Source organism: Orcinus orca, chromosome 6, assembly GCF_937001465.1.
Source record: "Orcinus orca chromosome 6, mOrcOrc1.1, whole genome shotgun sequence".
NCBI classification, from domain to species: domain Eukaryota; kingdom Metazoa; phylum Chordata; class Mammalia; order Artiodactyla; family Delphinidae; genus Orcinus; species Orcinus orca.
Genome location: NC_064564.1, coordinates 26,882,603 through 26,903,061, shown reverse-complemented (window position 1 = coordinate 26,903,061; position 20,459 = coordinate 26,882,603). Strand labels below are relative to the sequence as shown.

Below are 20,459 nucleotides of genomic sequence, written 5' to 3'. Positions count from 1 at the left end.
CCCAGAGCCAACCTGTGAAAGCCAAGGCCAGGAGAGGCATCCCCTGGCCTTGCCGGCGCACCAGAGTGAGGCTCACACGGGGACAGCGGGAGCAGTGCCCACAGCTCCAGGCGCCTCAGACACCTGCACTGGCTCTCATGGTTTGTTGGGAAAGAGACTTTGCCTCGGTAGGGTCTGGGAAATGTTTCTGATACAGTCTTTACCTGAAAGGGGATGATATCAACAGTACCTCTGGCGGAAAGTGTAACCATTTCCAAAAGCTTGTTCCTGCATTAAACCCACCTCCCCCCAACACACAGCCGAGAGCACAGCCAAATCCCACCCCAGAGAGGGCACTCCCACCAAAACCCAAGTTCACAGAGTCCAGGGGTACGGCATCCTGCACACCCAACCCAGCAAGAACGGGTAGGGTAGGGAGGGGGGTGCTGGCGTAATACTCAGACCTTCTAACTTTCAGGAAATTATACAGAACAAGCCAAAAACAGCCATAAAGGAAATGAATCCACTGGCCTGGCTGGCACAAAGCTAATCTAGAGCCACACAGATGCTTCTCGAAACCAGTAGCCCTATTGAGGGGCTAAGACACTAAATCCCACAGAAACATATAAGCTGGAAAAGATGCGTCCCAGGTCCCAAGCCACAGCAGAAGAAGGGGCTTGAATCTAAAGTCCAACTGGGGTAGTTTGTTGAATTAAAAGGTCGCATAGGGCTTCCCTGGTGACGCAGTGGTTGAGAGTCCGCCTGCCGATGCAAGGCACATGGGTTCGTACCCCGGTCTGGGAAGATCCTACATGCCGCGGAGCAGCTGGGCCCGTGAGCCACGGCCACTGAGCCTGCGTGTCTGGAGCCTGTGCTCCGCAACGCGAGAGGCCACAACAGTGAGAGGCCCACGTACCCCCCCCCCCAAAAAAAAAAGGTCACATAAGCTAAACTGTGTCACTGGAGAGGACACAAAGAAGGTCTGTGACAGGGCATAATCCAACCAGAGGCAGGGCCGGGGGCACCAAGGCACCCAGAGCCAGGCTGCTGGGCCCTGCACCTTAAACCAGCAGCAGCCCGGACAGCACCGAGGAGGGGGTTGGCTGTGGGGTCCTGCTCACTTCTCCTGCTGGGTACCTGGGAAAGCACTCCTCCTGCCCTGTTCACACTGTCCTCTGTCCTCTCCGTACTGCATGCCTGGGGCCCATGGCTGCTCGCCTGGCCCTGAACGCATGAGTGCCTCATGTACAGTGCACGCTCGGTCAGGTCCCTGGGCAGGAAGAGACGCTGGACCAGAGATGACTGATCCTGCCCCCGAGCAGGGGGCTCCTTCTCAGTGCAGCAGAGGTCAGGGCAGAGTGCCAGCACACTTCCTGCTCCCACCGTCCAAGTCCCCCAAGACACACCACCTCCTCCTTCCCTCCTGTTGTTAAATCCTACTGCCCTTTGCAAGCCAGCAGGACTTCCAGCTGCTTCTGAGCTGCTCTAAACCCCTGCAGCACCTGCAGTCTAGAAGGTGATGCAAAGCTCCATGCCAGGCCAGCAGTAGCAGCAGCGGAGTCCACGGGCACATTCACGGCCCCCCAACAGCATTCCAAGTTTGTACAAGCTGTGTCTGCTTAAGCCCTCTAGGTACTTCTTACCTAAAGTTTGAATACCACTGGTCTACATGACACAATTTCACACTAGATTTTACATTTTCTTTGCTGGTCAATAATGGTTTCATTTGTCTTGTCTCCATAAGTGATTGTGAAGCTCCTCTTAGCACAAAACCGCATCTTAACGGACCTACGTTGGTTTCCTATGGCTGCTGTAAAATAATACCACAAACTTGGTGACTTAAAACAGCATAAATTTATTATCCCAACTGTTCTGGAGGTCAGAAGTCTGACATGGGACTCACTGGGCTAGAATTCAAGAGCTGGCTGCATTCCTTCTGGAGGTTCTGTGAAGAATTGTTACCTTGCCTTTTACAGCTTCCAAAGGCCTCCTGCATTCCTTGGCTGGTGGCCCATTCCTCTACCTTAAAGTTAGTGAAGAGCACAGGCCAAAGAGCCCACTTGAGCATAAGGATTATTTTGAGCTGAAGGCAACTGAGAACAGCAGATACAAGAAAAGCTCCCCGCCCTCCCCCATTTGCCTAAAAGCAGGACATAAATTCTCTCTGTAAAAGTGTACCGGAGATGACACTGAGATGAGTCTGCATAATTAACCTTACTCAACATCCTTTATCTACCATATGCTTCCTAGTCACCTTCCCACAATTACTATCCCTAGGGACCCAACCCCCCTTTCCTTCGTCTTGTCACTTCAAAATTTATTGCCCTTTGTTAAAGTAATATATAAGACCCAAGTTTAACTGCTTCTTTGGGTTTTTACTTCTTTTGTGTGAAGTCCCTGTGCATATAACAATATTAAATTTTGTATGCCTTTCGCCCCTTTAATCTGCTGTCAGTTTAATTCACAGGCCCCAATCACCAAACCTAAGAGCAGAGGAAAAGTTCTTCCTCCCCTACGCCAGCAGCACGGCATCTTCTCTCTTCTCTGCCCTTCTGACTCTCTTATTACTGATCCTGTGATTACATTGAGGGCCTACCCAGATAAACCAGGATAATCTCCCTATCTCAAGATCCTTAACTTAAATCACATCTGCAAAGTCCCTTTACCCTGTAAGGCAACACAGTCACTCCAGGGACTAGAATGTGGACGTGTTTAGGGACCTGCAGACCCCCTAGCAGAGCCCTACTGCCATTCGGTAATGTGGCCCTACAAGGGCACAACTCCTAATTTTTCTCCTAGAAAAAAATAAGGTTTTTAGGTGGTCTCCCAATTTCTTGATAGTGAAAAGTAATTAAGATTTACTTTTTTAATACTGGGAAGTCCAAACAAGACCCATCTGCCTTTGAGGGCTGAGTTAGCCAGCTGGCCTGAGAGCTAAGAGTCCACGTAGGTGCCGTGTTGGATGGGGGCCGCTGAGAGGGGAGAATGCCACTCCTGCACACCCTCCATGAGGTCAGACAGCGTTGGAGATGCCAACACAGAAATCCAGGCTAGGAAAAGTCAGGATGAGGGCAATCGTAAAGTAGCATGTATTTTAAGAATGCTGGTTGAATAAAAATGCAAATGATTGTTAATAGGAACTAGAAAATAAGAAGGAAACCACACATTCCAAGGTAATCTTGACTTGATGAGTCATTCAGATGCAAATTTTATCCCAATTTTGGAAGGATTTACAAACACCCCCATTCACAGCCCTATTCCTATGTTAATTCTAATCTCAGAACTCTCCCTCCACAGTTCCCAGCCTGGGCACTTTCCCGCCACTGTCTCTTTTTATGAGGCCCTTAAGCACAGGCAGCTTTTTCAAGCTGGCACGGCGGAGTTTCTGGTGTGTCTCTGGCCACCCCACCCTGTTCCGGACCCCCAGGGACAGAGCCCTCCCCAGTTCTCAGACTTTCACACACTTGAGTCCGACTGGACTCAAGGCCCGTGGCCTTCATCGGCTTCTTACCAAGCACATATGAAAGGGAGAAACCAAGAGACCTAAGCAATCCAAACAATAAAGGGAGGTGACAAACGACTCCCTGCCCCATATCCACATCTGCTGTGACACATCCACAGGGACCTGAATCAGCTGCCCAAGTAAAGGACCCAGGAGCCTCTCCTGGCCAGCAGAGCACCTGCCCTGCATCACAGCCTCAGCCCCGGACACCTGCTGACCTACTGCATGGACAGTTGGACTTCTCACAGACAAACTCCTCCAGTCCTCTAGAAGAGTGACTGGTCATTCAGGCCCTGGTCACTCGGGTGGGGGGATAGAAGGACACCTGCCTGCTTACTCAGCCCACTCCCATTCAACTGAGCCGTGAGAAGTGGGAAAACAAAACCCCATCGGCACGAATAGTAAGAAGATGCTGGGATGCACTAAGTACTCAGCCTTACTGTACACATCTCCTCGTCAATGAAATGGGGATGACTGGAACTCATCCCAATTATTGAGAGGATTAAACAAGGTGCCACATGTCAGGCACTCAGAACTAAAAAACCAAACTCTGATTTTTATACATTCTTCTACCCGGTAGTTTATAGATCCTTCTGGATTCTTCTAGTAGGAAATAACAAATCATACCATCTGGAAAAAAGAAAGGAAGAAAAGAAAATGCTGAGCCTCTTGGTAGCAAACCCTAAAGAGCCAAGCCCCTGCTGCCAGGCCCAGCGGCCTCCCCTCTCCCGGGGCCACACTTGCCACCGGCTCCCTGACCCCACCCTGGCCACGGGCAGGATGGTACTCAGGATGCGGTCCGGCCCGGCCGCCCCATCCTCACGGGGAGCTCTGCTGCCCAGGGCGTCTGTCCTGACACCTGGGTCTCCAGGGTGCAGCCCGGGTGGGGCCACAGGGACGGGCCACGGGCAGCTGGGCCCACTGGGGCCACGACAAGGCACTGTTCAGCAGCGGGACAAGGCCCCGCAGTGAGCCTCCCTCGGGCCATGGAACACGCTTGCCCCATTCTTGTCCCTTTCAATGGTCGGCTGTGCTCCATCGATGTGGGCCCGATTGTTCTCCTGTGTGGGCTCATTCAGGGGGGCGGGCAGGGCCAGCCCAGGCCGAGGGAGGAGGAGGCAGGAGCTCCTGTCCCCAAGAAGAAAGGCCCTTAGAGCGCTGCAGGGAGGGGGGAGGGGGCCTGCCGAGGGCGCGCCCCTCGGTGCCCAGGGATCACACAGGCCTGGACACGCAGTCACCGAGGGCCTCTGGGTTCCGGGGCGAGAATGGGAAGCTGCCCTTCTTCCTGGCTCCCCTGCAGGGCCCCGGGCAAGCCCCTCAGCCCCTCCAAGAGTCAGTGTCCAGCCTTGAAAACAGGGAGAGTCGTGGCATCTGGTCATGTGGTGGCTGCAAGGTGGCAACGAGGGTGAATGGGGACGTGGTGTGTGCAGAGCACCTCTGCACCGCTGGCCAAAAACCAACGTGGGAAGAACTGTTGGTAAAGGAGCGCCTCTTCTGTCTCCTGACCACTGCCCATCGGCACATCCTCCCATGAGCGGGCCTGGGACCACCACACCGTCTGTGGGGTTGGCTGGGCGGGGGCACACAAGTACCAGTGTGGCACTGGCCGTCCCCCCCGGGGGCTGGAAGGGGGCACAGCGTGGGGATAGTGGTGCCCACACATGGTCGTGAACAAACGCGAGGAGATGGGCAGACACCGCAGGCTCAGCCTCCCAGACACGGCTTCCAACCGGCACCCAGCACCACACCAACCTCCCCCTTCCCCAAAATGAAGCACCTGCACCTCTGCTGCTGCCATGAGCAACTCTGGGCTCCATGAGGGGAGGACACGGGCCTGGGACACAGCGGTATCTGGTGACAGCAGGCGCCAACCCACATGTGCTGCCTGCAACAGGCACAGACTCTGGTGTCTACCTCTGGTTATGCGGCCACCAGGACAGAGGACTGGCTGACAAGTCCTGGGCTGAAGGAAGCTGGGTCGTGATGTGGGCAGACACAGATGACTGCCACGCACAGTAGGTGTCTGAGCCTCAGTCATAAGCTGGATTGGGACTGGCTGCACCCATCTGACGGACGGAGCTACACTGTATGAGAGGTCCATGCCCTGCCCCAGCAGGACAGTAACTTGCTCTGTCCCAGACCTCAACTCTAAAATCCCTTAAACACAGCAACCAGGTCCATCCCAGCTGCTGAAACAAATAGCACCCAGGCAGCTGCCAGCACGATGGCCTCGCCCTTTCTAACTGGATGGTTCCTAATGAACCACAGAGGCAGTGGGAGGGGGTCAGTCTGCGCTAGATGCAGGAAGACTGTGACGAGGGGCGGTGATGCAGACTCTGCAGGGAGCAGCCCCACCTGACCCAGGCACCTGTCCCGTGACCTCTCACACCTTCCTCTCCCTCAGAGCCTTTGGTGACAATGCCCTGACCTGCAGGCTTGGAGACAAGATGCAGGAGAAGCAGGAGGGCCACAGCTGGGGTGGGCTCTGGGAACGCCACGCCCTGGGATGGCTTGGGGTCGACTTCCAGAGCCTCCCAGGGCCTTGTGATGGTTCCCATCAAAAGTCCAAGAAGACATGCTCCGTGACTTGGTCGATGGAGCCAGGTGACTGTGACCCTCAGCTAGTGACAGAGCTGGGCTCATGAAATTCGGGAAAATATTAATCTATCCCATCATGAGTTAAAAGCTGCTCCAGTCAAACCAGCATTATGAAAACACTTTATTTTGTTCATGAGAAACACGAACGTTTCTGGCTTTAAAGATATTTTGAGGCAATGGACTGAAATATTCTTTATACTCATTGACTAGAATTATATATAACTTATGTATTGTAGTCTGCAACATGCTTTACAATTTTAGAATATTTTCATAGACTTATAATATATGAGCTATATGTTTTAAAAAACAGAGTTTCTTTGAATCCTTTAAGGTCTGCTTGCTGCGAGTCAAAACCACTCTGGTCTGTAAATTGCCTACGAAGATGATTAGCTCTGAAGGCAATTTTCTTAAAGTAGCAGTAACATTAAAAGAAACACTTGGGGGCTTCCCTGGTGGCGCAGTGGGTAAGAATCCGCCTGCCAATGCAGGAGACACGGGTTCAATCCCTGGTCCGGGAAGATTGCACATGCCACAGAGCAACTAAGCCTGCGCGCCACAACTACTGAGCCTGCGCTCTACAGCCCATGAGCCACAACTACTGAGCCCGTGCGCCGCAACTACTGAAGTCCGCATGTCCTATAGACTGTGCTCGGTAACAAGAGAAGCCACAGCAACGAGAAGGCTGTGCACCACAACGAAGAGTAGCACCCGCTCCCTGCAACTAGAGAAAGCCCACATGCAGCAACGAAGACCCAACGCAGCCAAAAAAAATTAATTAATTTTAAAAAATTACAAAAAATAAAATCTGTATCTTAAAAAAAAGGAAACACTTGAGGAAACACTTTTCTTCTGTGATTAAAGAGTTCACAAAAAAATTAAGGTACCAAACAAGAGGCTAAGGGTTTCAAACAGCAGCCTTTGCCTTCCGCAAATAACGAGATGCAAAATTTAATTCCGCTTCCACTGAAAAGGTGCTCCTCTGATCAGCACTAGCTCAGCAGACCAATCTCAAGATCTCTGCAGCCCACTCAGGCCCCAGAGTGTATCAATGGGTCGATTCAATTTATGGTAAACAGCAAGAGAAGTGTCTATTTTTATAAACCTATTTACAGGTACTTGCACCTTTACAAAAAGTTAGCAAAGAACCAAATGCACAAACTTAGATCAAATGAAAACCAGCTGACCCATGTTCAAGCTCACCACATCTTAGCATCAATTTTAAGCATGAATACAACCTTATTTGGCTCAAGAATGCTCCGTATAATAATTCTGCAGTCAGTGCATGGCCTTGGTCACAGCTGCCAAGAGCCAGCTAGGGTGAGCAAAAGCGCCAGGGACAAACCAGCCTGCCTTCTGTCTCACCAAGAACAGTCCAGACAGACAATGGAGGCCCAGTGGTCATCACCTGCCCTCTGACCTGATCCTCCCTGTGTGGGTCACCCAGGACATGGAGCTTCTCTCCTATAGCCCCTCACCTGTACACACCCTACACACTGCTGTTCCCAGCCACGCTGACCCCTTTGGCCCTGTCCTCTGCTCGGGCACCTTCCACGTATCAGCCACTCAGGGCATCCTCCACACCCTTCAAATGTGGCCCAATACCCTCTGGGTAACATGTCCCTAATTTTCCAGAAAAAAGGAGGCCACGATGGACAGACCATCATGGGGGCTCTCAGGGGGTCTGCCTGGTGGACATGCCATCTTGGGTACTCTCAGGAGGGTCTGTTCAATGGACAGGTCACCCTGGGGACTTTCAGGGGTATGAGTGGTGGATGAGCCAACATCCAGTTGGGGGAAACATGCGTTTCCAGGCAGACAACCCAAAGGTGCTGAGGCGAGAGCCCAGCATATCAGGGCCAAAGCCAGAAGAGAGATGTGGCCAGAATGCTGATAACATAAGGGTGACCCTGGGCTCTGGCCTGGGGCCAGGCTGTGTCAGGATGCCCCCACCACGAGAAGGGAGCAAAGGGAGCCCAGAGGCAGGAAGAGTGAGAGGGCACAAATCACCTCCTGCCCAGAACTAGGGCTTCCTTCTCAGGGCTGTAGGGTCCCAAACGCCTGGCCCCCTCAGCCCACCTGCCATCAAGGCTGCTTCCTGAGGGCATAACTCCTGGGTCGCTCTCACCATGTCCACCTCCACACCAGGCCAGTGCTTTCTGTTTCCAGCTTTCCTACCTGGACCTGCACTAAAATCCCATTAAACTGTGGCCTCTGATCAGCCCCGCAGCAACAGGCTCCACCGCTGGGACAAAGGGCTGGGGGCTGGCAGTAGGGTGACCTCCTCACACAGGGGGCAGGGAGGAGGCAGCGCCTCCCAGGGCACACGCCCCACAGCTGGGTTTAAACGTCTCTCCTCCCCACTGGACACGCAGCTCGATGTGCACATGCCCGCATCGTGCAGGTATGGACTTGCTGACTGTCACAGGCGAGGCTGGCGAGCTCGCATGTTACTAACGTCCCCTCCCCGGCCAGGCCACCGGGAGTGCGTCACACGTCCTTCCCACCCCTGCCGGCCACAGCCTCTGGGCCCCAACTAGGTTTACTTCCCCTGTGTGGCCTGGGTCATGGTCAGTGCCACAGCAGTGGGAGGGGCTCTGTGGGACAGAGGCCAAGGAGCTGCCTGGCACCCACCCACAGCCCCACAGGCGCAGAAGGAGTGGCTTCATGTTCTCAAGCTCCTCAGTGTCTATTAAATATAAAAAGCTCTGCAAGGAGCACTGAACTTCTTACTTGGTCACAGCAGCACAGGAGGAATTATAAGGAAGCCAAGTGCCTGCAGAATCTCAGGAGCGGGGTGCTTGCAGCAAGGAGAGGCAAGTGTCAGCGCGATCTGAAACATCAGAAGAAACTGCCCGGCCAGGGCCACCTCCTCTGCTGGCTGGAAGTACGGAGTCCAAGGTGAAATTTGGAAAGACAGATGAGTTTCACTTCTGCAGGCACCCAACAGCTGGCAAAGAATCAGCACCACACACCCTCCCCGCCTCGAGCTCTTGTGTCAAAACCCACTCGTGGGGGGTTAAGAGCCATGCAGGCCTGGAGGGGTCAGCACTAGACACTGCCCGGCATGGCCGGGGTCCTTGGCCCGCCCTCCTCACCCCTTCCCAGTAAGGAAGCAGACAGACCACCAGGCACAGACCCTATATCAGCCCTAGGACCTGGTTCAAGTGCACCAGGCAAACACCCACCCCTCGGTGTGCCAGGACTGTCTGCAAACCCTGTCACAAGCAGCCAAGCCCGAGTCTAGAGGACCCGAGTCACCCAGGAGGAGCACGCCTAACAGCGGGCAGACACCACCCCTGCAGCAGCGCCAACTGCCCCCCACCCTCCTCCCTCCTTCCCACGGGGCCTGCCCTCCACCCACAGGAAGGCACCTGGTTCACCTTCCACTGACTGCACAGCAGGTGTGCACGGTCCAGTTGTTCCTGCAGAGCCTCCAGCCACCCAGGTGTCTGGGGGACAAATGAGCCCGCCTGCACAGTGTATCCTGCACCCTACCCACCCGTGGCTGCCACCCGAGAAGCAGGCTGGGCCACCACCAGCTGCCAAAGGAGGACCTTCGCAAGGCAGGGTGACACGACAGCCCTAGGCCTGCAGCACCTACACCCTCCCCCCGCCCCACCCCACCCCCTCTTCTGCTGAGCCCAGCTTCCTTCTGTGAATCTGTTGTCATCCTGTGTGGGGTGAGGTGTATGCAGCTCAAGGCACACCTCCACCTGCAGTGTGGGCGGGGCTAGGGCCACAAGAGGGTCAGCACAGGCCCTGACCACACCAGGCTCCCAGTGTGGGTGCAGCCAGGCCAGCTTGGGCAGCACAGTGGGAGCTTGGGCACAGAGGGTGTTTGGGGGACACAGAGGACACGTGGGGAAACAGAGCACTGCTGCTCAGAGGGCCCGAGTCAGTGCTCAGGTGTGAGCTCCTAAGGGCAGCCGGCAGACACGGGGTACCTGGGAACAGCCGCATTCACACACGCCAAGGGCACATGCACCCCACCACGTACACACATGCCCCACCAAGTGCAGAGTACTAGCACCCACACCCAGAGAAAAGCCACACCATGGCAAGTCCCCGACACAATGGTGGAGCCAGTGCAATGTATTATCTTTTCACTCCCCCCATGACAAACTTGTTCTCTGTTTAGTGCCTTTTCCCTTGGACACTACTATTTCACTTGTTTAATGATCTTTAAAAATTCTGCACGTGCAGAGGGGTAATTTTATGCAATGCGATGGTCGTTGTGTCCCTTTCCACCTGGCCCTCCCTCCAACCTCCACCATACCTTTGTGCCCACTGCCCCTGGCAGCACAGCCACCGTGTGTCCACCCAAATCTTCCTCTGCCCAGGAGCCATGAGACACATGTAAATGTGGACACACAGTCATGAGTGCATGTATAAGAACAGTCCTGTAACATCTCATTGTGAACACAGAGCTCAGCAAGGGGGTGGGGTTCCTTCATCTGCTATTGAAACACACTGTACATACAGTCACTACCAACGTAAAGTTGGAAAATGGAAGACAAACAGGCCAGTGGTATGGAATGGAGAATCCCTGAAGGTAACCAGTTTACACGAGACCATACTATACCACAGAGCTGAAGTTCAGTTCATTGATCAAAGGATGGATTACTGAATAATTAGTGCTGGTACACTGGAAGGAAATAAAACCGGACTCCCCTCCCTCAAGCATCTTACTCCATATTACGCAAAAGCATTTTAGACACACTCAAGAGCAGAATTTGTACACAAAACAATAAAACACCTGCCAGGAAATCAAGAGACAGCCTGTGGAATCTTCCTAACAAACATGGGTACCTGGAAGTCATAAGAGGAAAGAAAGACGTATTCGACAATAAAATGATTTCATCTTGATGGCAAATGACACGTTAATAAAAGTAATTAGCAAACAACAGAACTGGGAATAAATGTTTTCAAGGCAGAAAATCAACAACATTTGTAACAAATAAACAGCCCCTACAAATGGATAAGGGAGGGGAAACACCTTGAGAGAAACACGGGCAAAGAACACAAACAGGCATTTCACAGACGGAGAGATCTTTTGAGCAAAGACCCTAAACTCACCAGATTCAAAGAGACACATGTCAAGGAACAAAGCTGCAGCTCTGCCCCTCTCAGACTGACAAAGTCCAAAAGACTGCTCATGTCCACCGCTGAGAGAGCCTGCAGGATCAGGGCACACTCACCCATGCAGGGAAGAGACGGGCTGCTAGATCTTTTTGAAAAGTTATCTGGCATGATCTATGAAACAAAGAGACACACACCCTGCCCCAGCAGTGCCACTCCCTGAAATCCATGCCTGAATAACAGCCCCATGCATGTGGCTAGGGTATTTACGGTAGCACTGTTTACACTGGCTGTGTTCTTTTCCTGTGGCAGCTCTAACAAATGACCATAAACCGGGTGGCTTAGAACAACAGAAATCTATTCTCTCACAGTTCTGGAGGCCAGAAGTCTGCAATCAGTTTCACTGGGCTGAAATCATGGTGTCAGCAGGGCCGCGCTCCCTCTGGAGACTCTGAGGGAGAATCCTTCCTTGCCTCGCCCAGCTTTTGGTGGCTTGTGGCATTCCTTCGTTTGTGGCCACTGTATTCGTCAGAGTCCCCAGAGAAACAGAATCAATAGGATGTGTATATAGAGAGAAAGAGATTTATTATAATGAATCTGATCACATGACCATGGAGGCTGGAGAGCCCTGAGATCTACAGTCAGCAAGCTGGACCCAGGAGAGCCGAGGGGACAAGTTCCATCTCTGGTCCGTATCTGAAGACAGGAGAAGACCAATGTCCCAGCTCAAAGAGAGTCTGGCAGAGAGAGGGAATTCTCTCTTATTCCGCCTTTCTCCTCTATTCAGGCCCTCAATTGATTGGATGAGGCCCTCCCACATGGGGGAGGAAAATCTGCTTTAGTCTGTCTACAGATCCAAATGCTAATCCCACCCAGACACGCCCAGGATCAGGTCTGACTACTATCTGGGCACCCATGGCACAGTCAAGCTGACACACAGAATCAGCCATCACACCCACATCACTCTTACTCTCTGCTTCCATCTTCTCATCACCTTCTCCCCCTGTCTTTCACATCTCCCCTGCCTCCCTCTCATAAGGACACGTGTGATGGCATTTAGGGCCCATCAGATAAGCCAGGATCACCTCCTCATGCAAGATTCTTAACTGAATCACATCTGCAAAGATCCCATCACTAGAAAAGGCAACACGCAGAAGTTCCAGGGATTAGAATCTGACTTCTTTGGGGGCCGTTCTTCAGCCTGCTACAGAGAACCAAAAAAAGCAATCTTGGAGCCTGAGTGAGTGGCTCCAAGTGGGGCCTGGTCCAAGTTCATGATGAACACTGACCAGTCAGTAATTAACCCACCGCCCCCCCACCCTCAAAGATGGCCAAGAAGACAAAGACACACGATCTTGCCTCCATAATGAACACAGCTGGGCCTCTCTCAGGTTCTAGTGAGGACACTTTTGCTGCCCATGGCATTTTCCTGCAAAAACGAGTGCCCCCTTTGACTCAAAGGCATGGGCCATCCAAGACCCTGGAGAGCTATGTCTTTCCAACGAGGCAGCAAAACAAGGCAATGAAGGCATGAAGAGTATCCGTACAGGGCTTACATAGAAGGATGGAAGCACCCCCTTCCCAAACCCACCTTCTGCTCCCCAAACCAAGCTGGGCAGAGTCCTCAAAGCCAGCCATGCCAGGGATGGGGGAGGGGCTCTGCCTCACCCACATTCCTGCTGCTCTCTCCCCGCCTCCAGACAGCTTAAGGCTCCGCCACTCACACCCTCTTCCTTCCCGTACAGCCACCTGTCCGAGTCTCCCATCAAGGGCTATCTCACCCCAGGGGCCCATCCTCGTGTCCCCCACAGGCCAGCCTCACTGATGGACGCATGCTTGAGGGACATCTCCAGGCAAGGCTGCCTGCTCTCTGGGAGAACTTGCTGCTGAGCTCCAGCTGGGAACTACCCCTCGGGGCCACTCCTTGGACATCTCCCCAACTCCAGGCGTAGGCTCCTAGGGCCTCCTCCCCTCCAAACTTCATGTGTCCCCAAGCCACACTCCCCGTCTCCCAAGGTTGGGATGCCTCCTAGACAGCCCGGGTGGAGCTGGCCTGTAAGTGGACCCTCCATCCTTCCAGTTGCTCAGCCAAAACCTCGGTGCACCCTCGGCCCCCACCCCATCCCCGATCCAACCTGGCAGCAAGTCCTCCCAGCTCCACCTCCAAATAAATGCCCAATCGGGCCATCCTCCCACCCCTACTGCTACACTCTGGCCCAAGCCACCACGTCTCTCCCTGGATCACCTCACAGCCTCCTAACAGGGTGCCCTGTTCTACCTTCCAGGGTCCATTCTTCCTAGAGGCCTGTGGTCCTTCCAAACCCTTGGCTCCCAGGGCTCCCATCTCAGCACCCCTGAGCACAGATAAACTCACCATCTACCTATCTCTTCTCCTTTCACCTGTCCCTCCTGCACACTCCTGCCTCAGGACCTTTGCAGCTGCTGTCCCCTTTGCTTGGAACACTCCTCCCCAAACCCAGGCCCAGCTCCTGTCTTTTCTCAACAAACTGCCCCTTCTCCACTTGACTTCTCTTCTTTACACCCACCACCATCTCACCCCCCCATATCTGACTTACTGATCCCCTTTGTGGCCCGTCCTCCCCAACACGAGAAAGCTCTCTCCACTGTGGAAAGCCCGGTGCCTAGAGCATGTGGGGCACAGCTCAGGAGTTCAGTATGCTGTTCGAGTGATGGGCCCCAGAGGGACCTGTCCCTCCCTGGCTATCAGGGAGAGCTGGGGCTCCACACCCTGGGCTAGCCATGCTCTCCCGCCATGGGAGCGGGGCCGCCCTGGGGGCCACAGCTTGCCCGCACTCCAAGTGTGCACGAACACCACAGGGCGGGGCAGATGTGGAACCCGGAAGCCTGTGCATGCCATGAAAACGTGTCGGATGCACCAGAAAGGAGTTTACTGAAAGGCTGTTTCGCTGGCTTCACCCATGCACATGACAGCATCACCACACGCTCACTCTTTTCAGAGAAAAACAGGTTTTTGTGGGATATAAATAGCCCAGCCAGATGTGGGAAGGCCTATGGGTCTCTCCCAGGACTCGGGCCACGTGCCCTGCAGCTACTCAAACAGCAGCCCACATTCACCAGCTTGTCAGCGGGGCTTCCAGGGGCGGAAGAGGGTTAAACGGTGGTCCCTCCTCCCACCAGATCAGTGGCAGGAGTTCATCAAAGCCATCGCTGACACACAGGCTTGGCACGCCAACCAGCACTCACAGGCCACAGCTGTAAGTGGAAGATCAGGCCAGATGCACTGCACATTTCTTCATCCATAGAAATCAGGGAGACAAAAGCCCAGACAACGGGGAGCCCAGAAAACAGGGAGTCCGGGTGAGGCGCAGCCTGAATGACAGGGAGCTGGGATAGCCTTTCAGGGGAGCAGCGTGCTCACCAAAGCCAAGTGCTCGGTTCCCCATGCAAGAGAAACACCATCTGAGCACAGAACCCATTTCTTGGATGAGGCCCAGCAGGTGTGTAATTGTCTGCAGAAATGCAAAAACAATAGCACTTAGAGCTGGTTTCAAGGTACTCTCAAAGCCTGATGTACCTACCTGTTCCTAATCTGTGCCTCCCAGCCTATGGGCTGGGCCTTGACAGAAGGGGGAACTCAAACACAGAGGGTATCAGAGAACAGCTGAGATCTGTGCCCCCCACAGAAACACCAGGCGGGCCGCACACGTGACCACGTGCATGATTTCAGGTGTGCCTACAAGTCACATTGAGAGTAAAAACAAAGAGGTGAAGTTAGTTTTAATAATATATTTTATTTGGCCCAATACACATCGAAAGCCCAATCGCTTCAACACATAATTAATAGGGTCGTGGACAGGATATCCTACTGTTGCTTCTGAGTCTAGGTCTCCACAGCCACAGCGCTGCTCGGCTCTGACCGACCACACCGGGGTGTGGAGAAGTGGAGCGCTTCTCACACCGTGTGGTGTCAGCCACAGCACTGGACAGCATGGGCCCAGGTGTGGCTGGAGGTGTGGAAGCTTCCAGTCACTATGAATGGACCCAACAAGATCAGAGTTGGGGACAGCTATGGAGGGAGGTCCTAGATGCAGCCCTCTGTCCACCCTGGTCCTGGTGCCTTGGAGCCCCGTCCTTAGCAGGATGGACAGAGCACCAGCACCCACGGGTGCTCTCTCACTAGACACTGACCAGGGCAGCCCCTGAGCTGGGCGGTGCTCAAGCCCTCCATCCTGTTATGGCAGCTTTTGAACACACCGCATTATACATACATGCCTTCTTGTCAGTGACCTGTTGCTCCTGTAATATAATTGTTCCGTACGCCTTGAGAGCACACATTTGGGCTAATACCATGCACAGATCAGCGTTAGGATAAAGTTCCTTGTATATAATTTTTACATTAAAGAGTCATGAACTTTCAGCTCCTCAGGCCACTCACCATTAGTTAGAGCAGCACCCACAGGACCCTGGATGCCCTCGAGGGGTGGTCCTGGGAGCTTGTCCAGGTGACAGCCTCACAGGGCTGCAGCCAGAGGACCAGAGAGACCCTCCCTGGCCTTCTGACACAGGCAGAAGTAATTAACTCCCATTTCAGAGTCACTTAATTACATCTACAGTCGTCCTGCTCTCAGCTCTGCAAGACGCTGAATGCCATTTGCTAAAAATAAAGCACACCTCCGAGGGGCAGGTGCTCTATCTCATGCCCATGGAGCCCCCTGCCTCTGGGGGCCACCCTTGTACCCAGGCAGCACGCACAGCACACTCTTGGTAAGAATAAAACTGTGGGATTAACGACCAGGCAGCACCAAAACAAAAACACGCAGAGTAATTCACTACCTGCACTCAAGTTCTCACCATAAGCAGGACCACCAGGCTTTAAGAGTTTGAGTCAAAAGGGAAAAAGTGACAGATGAGACATAAAACTGTACCCCGCAGACATCCACAGGAACCCTATCCTGGGAGGCCGCAGAGCCCCTCACGGACCCTCCTGTTCCGTGCTTCGGGGAAGCCCACAGGCAGGTGACATCCCCAAGGTAGGCGCCCCAGCACCGCCAACAGACCCACGCCTTGAAGCCAGGCCTCCAAGACCACCTGGTCCCCGTTCTCATGGGAAGACACACAATCCCAGAGGTCAGCTCCTCGCAGAGGCTGACCTTGGATCACCGCACGTCCCCAGGACTCTCGTCACAGAGACAGACGGGCCCGCAGCAGCAACACAATGACATACCTGCTCCACCCTCACACAGAGAACCCACCCACACGACGTTTCCCTACGAACCCCTTCAAAGTGGCAAAGTTGATCCTGGAAATGAGTTGTTTTCTTCACTTCAACACAAGTTCTAGAGTATTTTTTAATCTTCCTAAGCCTTTCCTTTTCAATTATCTTTTGTAAGCCATCTATTTACAACGTGACAGGTAAAGCCAAGGGGAGATTCCTAACATGGGGGTGGGGCAGTTCCCAGGGCCGGGGAATCAGGGCAGGGCCAGGAACCTGGGCAGCAAACACGAAACGCTCCCTCCAAGAACAATTCCATCAGCAGGACGGGCATCTGGAGAGGACGTGGTACTTAAATGTCTTGTGTACACACTGAAAATAAAAGTCACTCCTGGCTCCCTCTAACGCAAACCTGTCTGGAAGACTTTTAACCCAGGTCTCTCTCCGGGACATGCACAGATGTCTGCGGGTCTGAAGTGGCCATGGCCCCGCTAGCTCGGGGTGTGACTGACGCGACTGGCACCTGACATTTCCACCACCCTCCTCCACTGCCATGTCCAGAGCTGCCAGCATGGGTCCTGCTCACTTTGTTAGCTCTTCTGGAAGCTGATTCTTAGGCTGCTGGCTCCCAGCCCAAACAAACGGAATCGCTCCCTCAGAAGCTCTCTTCTCTCCTGGCTTAATCAGAGCAAGTAAATGCAACGAAACGAAAGCTCAAGAAGTGCCCAAGGCGGACCCTGAGCTGAAGACGGCCCTCCAGGGCCACAGCGGGGGCCAAAGCTTCAAATCCAGTTTAGATCTGACTGCCAGGGTGTGAGACTGGAGGTCCCAGGTTGCCAACGCCCCCGCAGGGGAGGAGCAGCATGAAAGGCAGCGATGGATGGAGAGTGAAGAGGCTCGGAGCTAGCGTTCACGCCAGCGCTGGGCGGCAACCCCATTCTGCAGCCCCGGCCCTTCCCCTCCTGCCCAGAGAAGCTGGCGCTGACCACAGACACCCCACTCCTGGACCTGCTCCCACAGCATGGCCTCGAGCAGCCCTTCTCCTGCCCTGGCCTCTGCAGCCGCAGCTCCCAGACAGACTGTGAACCTTCCAGCAGAACTGCCTGAGCTTTCTGACACCAGCTTTCCTCCTCTGCCTCTCCAGTCCCCAGCTGGTGCCAGGGAGCGTAACACACAGATGAAGCTGCTCACTGATGGAGGAACACCTACGGCAAGACCTGCTCAGGAGCCGCCTCTAAAAAGAACTGCACTCTGCAGGCGGATTTCATCCCCTACCTGATGATCGGTGTCATCAAACATTTTAGCAACTGGGATGCGGCTTCCTACTACCATCTGGGATGGCAGAGTCTGAGACAGAGTGAGAAAAGGGGACACGTGAGCAGGGCAAACCGTGAGCCAGAACCCCTTACCCCCTATCTTACACGCAGACTAAATGCCCCAGCCACGCAACAGGCCCCTGGGACTCAGTCATGGGGTGCAGTTCACCTGGCCAGGAGAGACCAGATGCAGCATCTGCATGAATTGGGAGCAAAGAGCGTCATTTGCACCCTGATCCCGTTCATGCCACTCCCCTTGGCCCAGTGAACACTGAGCATGAGCTCCGGGAGGTGCAGGAGTGGGGGCGGGTCAGGCCTCGCTAGCAATGGTGTGAGTGACGACAAAGCTCCCAAACTGGCCCCTAATTCACAATCACGTGGTAAGAAACTGCTGGTGCTCAAGCTTAGTATTTCAACAATGTTTAAGTTTTAAAGTGAATTATGAACGTAAAAACCAAAATCAGAAAAAGAGAAAAGGGGGGAGGAAGAGGGGGAGAGTCAAAGCAAGAAAAAAGAAAGGAAGAAACCAAAAATATCGTGGAATCTGTGAGAGTTTTTAACACCCTGTAATCAGGGCGGGCCTACTAAACGTCCCCCAGTCAGAGCCTAGGAGGAGCATGATGCTGAGGAAGCCCTTTGCCGGGGCTCCTTCCTTCCACAGGGCTCCTGGCCTCCCTCAGGAGGCACCCCAACCCCCTGACCAAGCCCCACCGAGCAGCTCAAGGTCACAACACTGTAGATGGCCAGCGCCCCCTCGCACGGCCCTCTGTCCCCAGAGCCACTCCTGCGTGCAGCAGGTCCTTCCCATCCATCACAGCCCAGCTCACACGTGCCTCCCCTGGAAGCAGGTCCCCATGGGAAAGGCCTGGGCGGGGCAGGGTGGCCCCGCTGAGGTTTCAGCGCCCAGGCGGCTGAAGCACGCAGTCCAGGCAGCCACCTGTATGCCGCCATGACAGACTCACTCCCTGCAGAGCTCAGCCTGACAGTCTTGACTGCACCTGGCCCTGCGATCGGCAGGTGGACCGCGCCATCCCTCTGCGATCCAGGAAGGGCTCGCTGCGCATGACTCAGATAAGACGGGGGGCCCCATTCGCCTAGGGCAAGGGGAGACACGGGCCCCCGAATTCCACTCTGTGCCTTGGCTGAGCAGCTCATCCCTACAGATAAATCGGAACAACACACTTGTTACCCGACTCTGGTTCAGCTTCTCTCCTTCCCCCAGGCCTCCCTCGACCCACCGTGAGGCTGAGCCCTCGGATGGCACCCCTGAGAACAGGCCGGCCTTGGAGGACACATCTCCCAATCTACCACCCCATCACTCTTCATCCCCACAGCCGGGTCCTAACAGCCTTGTCTACACCTCCCTACCAAGGAAAAACCCAGTTTGCCGAACCCTGACATCTCTCCACTGCCAACAGCCGCCTCCCTGGTTCCCCCATAATAATCCTTCCTAATAAAGCCTCTTATTACTATGTCTGGCTTTGTTTTCCATGTGACAACTGGTTACAAATTACTTGAAGCCCAAAACACACGGGTCTGATGGACAGGTGAGATCTCTGACTTCCACCTTCCTGAAGACTCATAGGGTTCCATAACGTCCCACCAGCTCAGGGTCACGGTACAAACAGGGACTGGTTCAGGAGTCAACTCAGCGGCGTGTCTGAGACCTCAAGTCACAGCTGCTCCTGGGGGCTGGCAGGCTAGAGAAACAGGGGGAAGCAACATCAAAGGAAAATCACACCACTCACGCACACCCAGTGTCCCACTCGCTGTGGAAAACTCAGCCTTTCCTTGGAAACATCAAACCCAGCACATGGGACCTTTTGCTTAAGCTGACACCCCTCCAGGAGGTGGGCAGGGCTCCATGGGGCCATCCAAAGCATGACACACAGTGTATCCAGGACCCCTGCTCTCCAGGCCCCTGCAGGGAGAGAAGTTCCCAGCAGGAATACTCCCACCACCAACAAATGCTTGCCCTCATGCTCTGGGCGGGGGGCGGTCACTGCTGAACTGGTCACTGCTCTCCTGAACACAAAAGATTCTCTTCTAAACATGCTGCAACTAAATGTGTGAAATGAAATGTTCATCTCACTGGTAATCAGAATAATACAAATTAACACACGATGCCATTCTCCCCCTACAGAATTAACAAAGAAAAATTGATAAGGCTCAATGGTGGTGAGGAGGTATGAGTCCCTCCCCAACGTCAACAGGAAGGCTCTTCAAGAAGCAACATCCGGAACCTTAGAAAAGTCAATGCTAGCTACGGGTAATGATAAGAAACAGGGACAGGTACTCACACACAAAAGTTCTCACCCAGGAGCCTCTCGATAGCAAAAAACTGAAAACTGAAAAGAGAGGATTAAATAAATGAGAGTATATACAGGACCAGACTGGCACCAGAGTGTGCGTACGTGTCTTTCTGGACACATGACCTTAAGCAGATCGCTGCGATTTTGAGTCAAACCTCCTCAGCCAACCAAGGAGGTAATGGTGACACCCACTGCCCTACCTGAGGTGTGTTGACACATGAGGAAAACCATCAAAATAAACCTCTAGAAATTGCATCCACCTGAGTTTTTCTCCTGCACTGGAGAATGGCATAAGGATAGAAAACCACAGTGTACAAACCCTGGAGAAAGTCCTGGGATCAACATGTGTCTTTAGTAACAAATGAATTAATGGATCAGATTTAACAGAAGGGTAGGATGGGTTTTAGCAAACCGCTTTTCCTAGCAGCTGATTAAACTCGGTTTGGGTTAGGAAGGGAAACCCTCAGGCTCTACTAAGA

The 20,459-nt window shown here is 53.7% G+C and overlaps 1 protein-coding gene across 11 annotated transcripts in view; it reads right to left on the bottom strand.

The window, feature by feature from the left end:
* Nucleotides 1-20,459, bottom strand: part of SEMA4D (semaphorin 4D) — a 118,788-nt gene that overhangs the window by 64,133 nt on the left and 34,196 nt on the right. For 2 of the 11 annotated variants that reach the window (XM_033429614.2, XM_033429611.2), the window contains exon 1: nt 11,156-11,416. The exons of 4 other annotated variants lie outside the window; for them this stretch is intronic. The gene's annotated coding sequence lies outside the window, so the exon portion shown is untranslated. Of the gene's footprint in view, nt 1-8,809; nt 8,884-9,459; nt 9,553-11,155; nt 11,443-20,459 lie in introns of those variants that run through there. 5 more of the 11 variants (XR_007478124.1, XM_049711486.1, XM_049711485.1 and 2 more) reach the window with 5 other exon arrangements.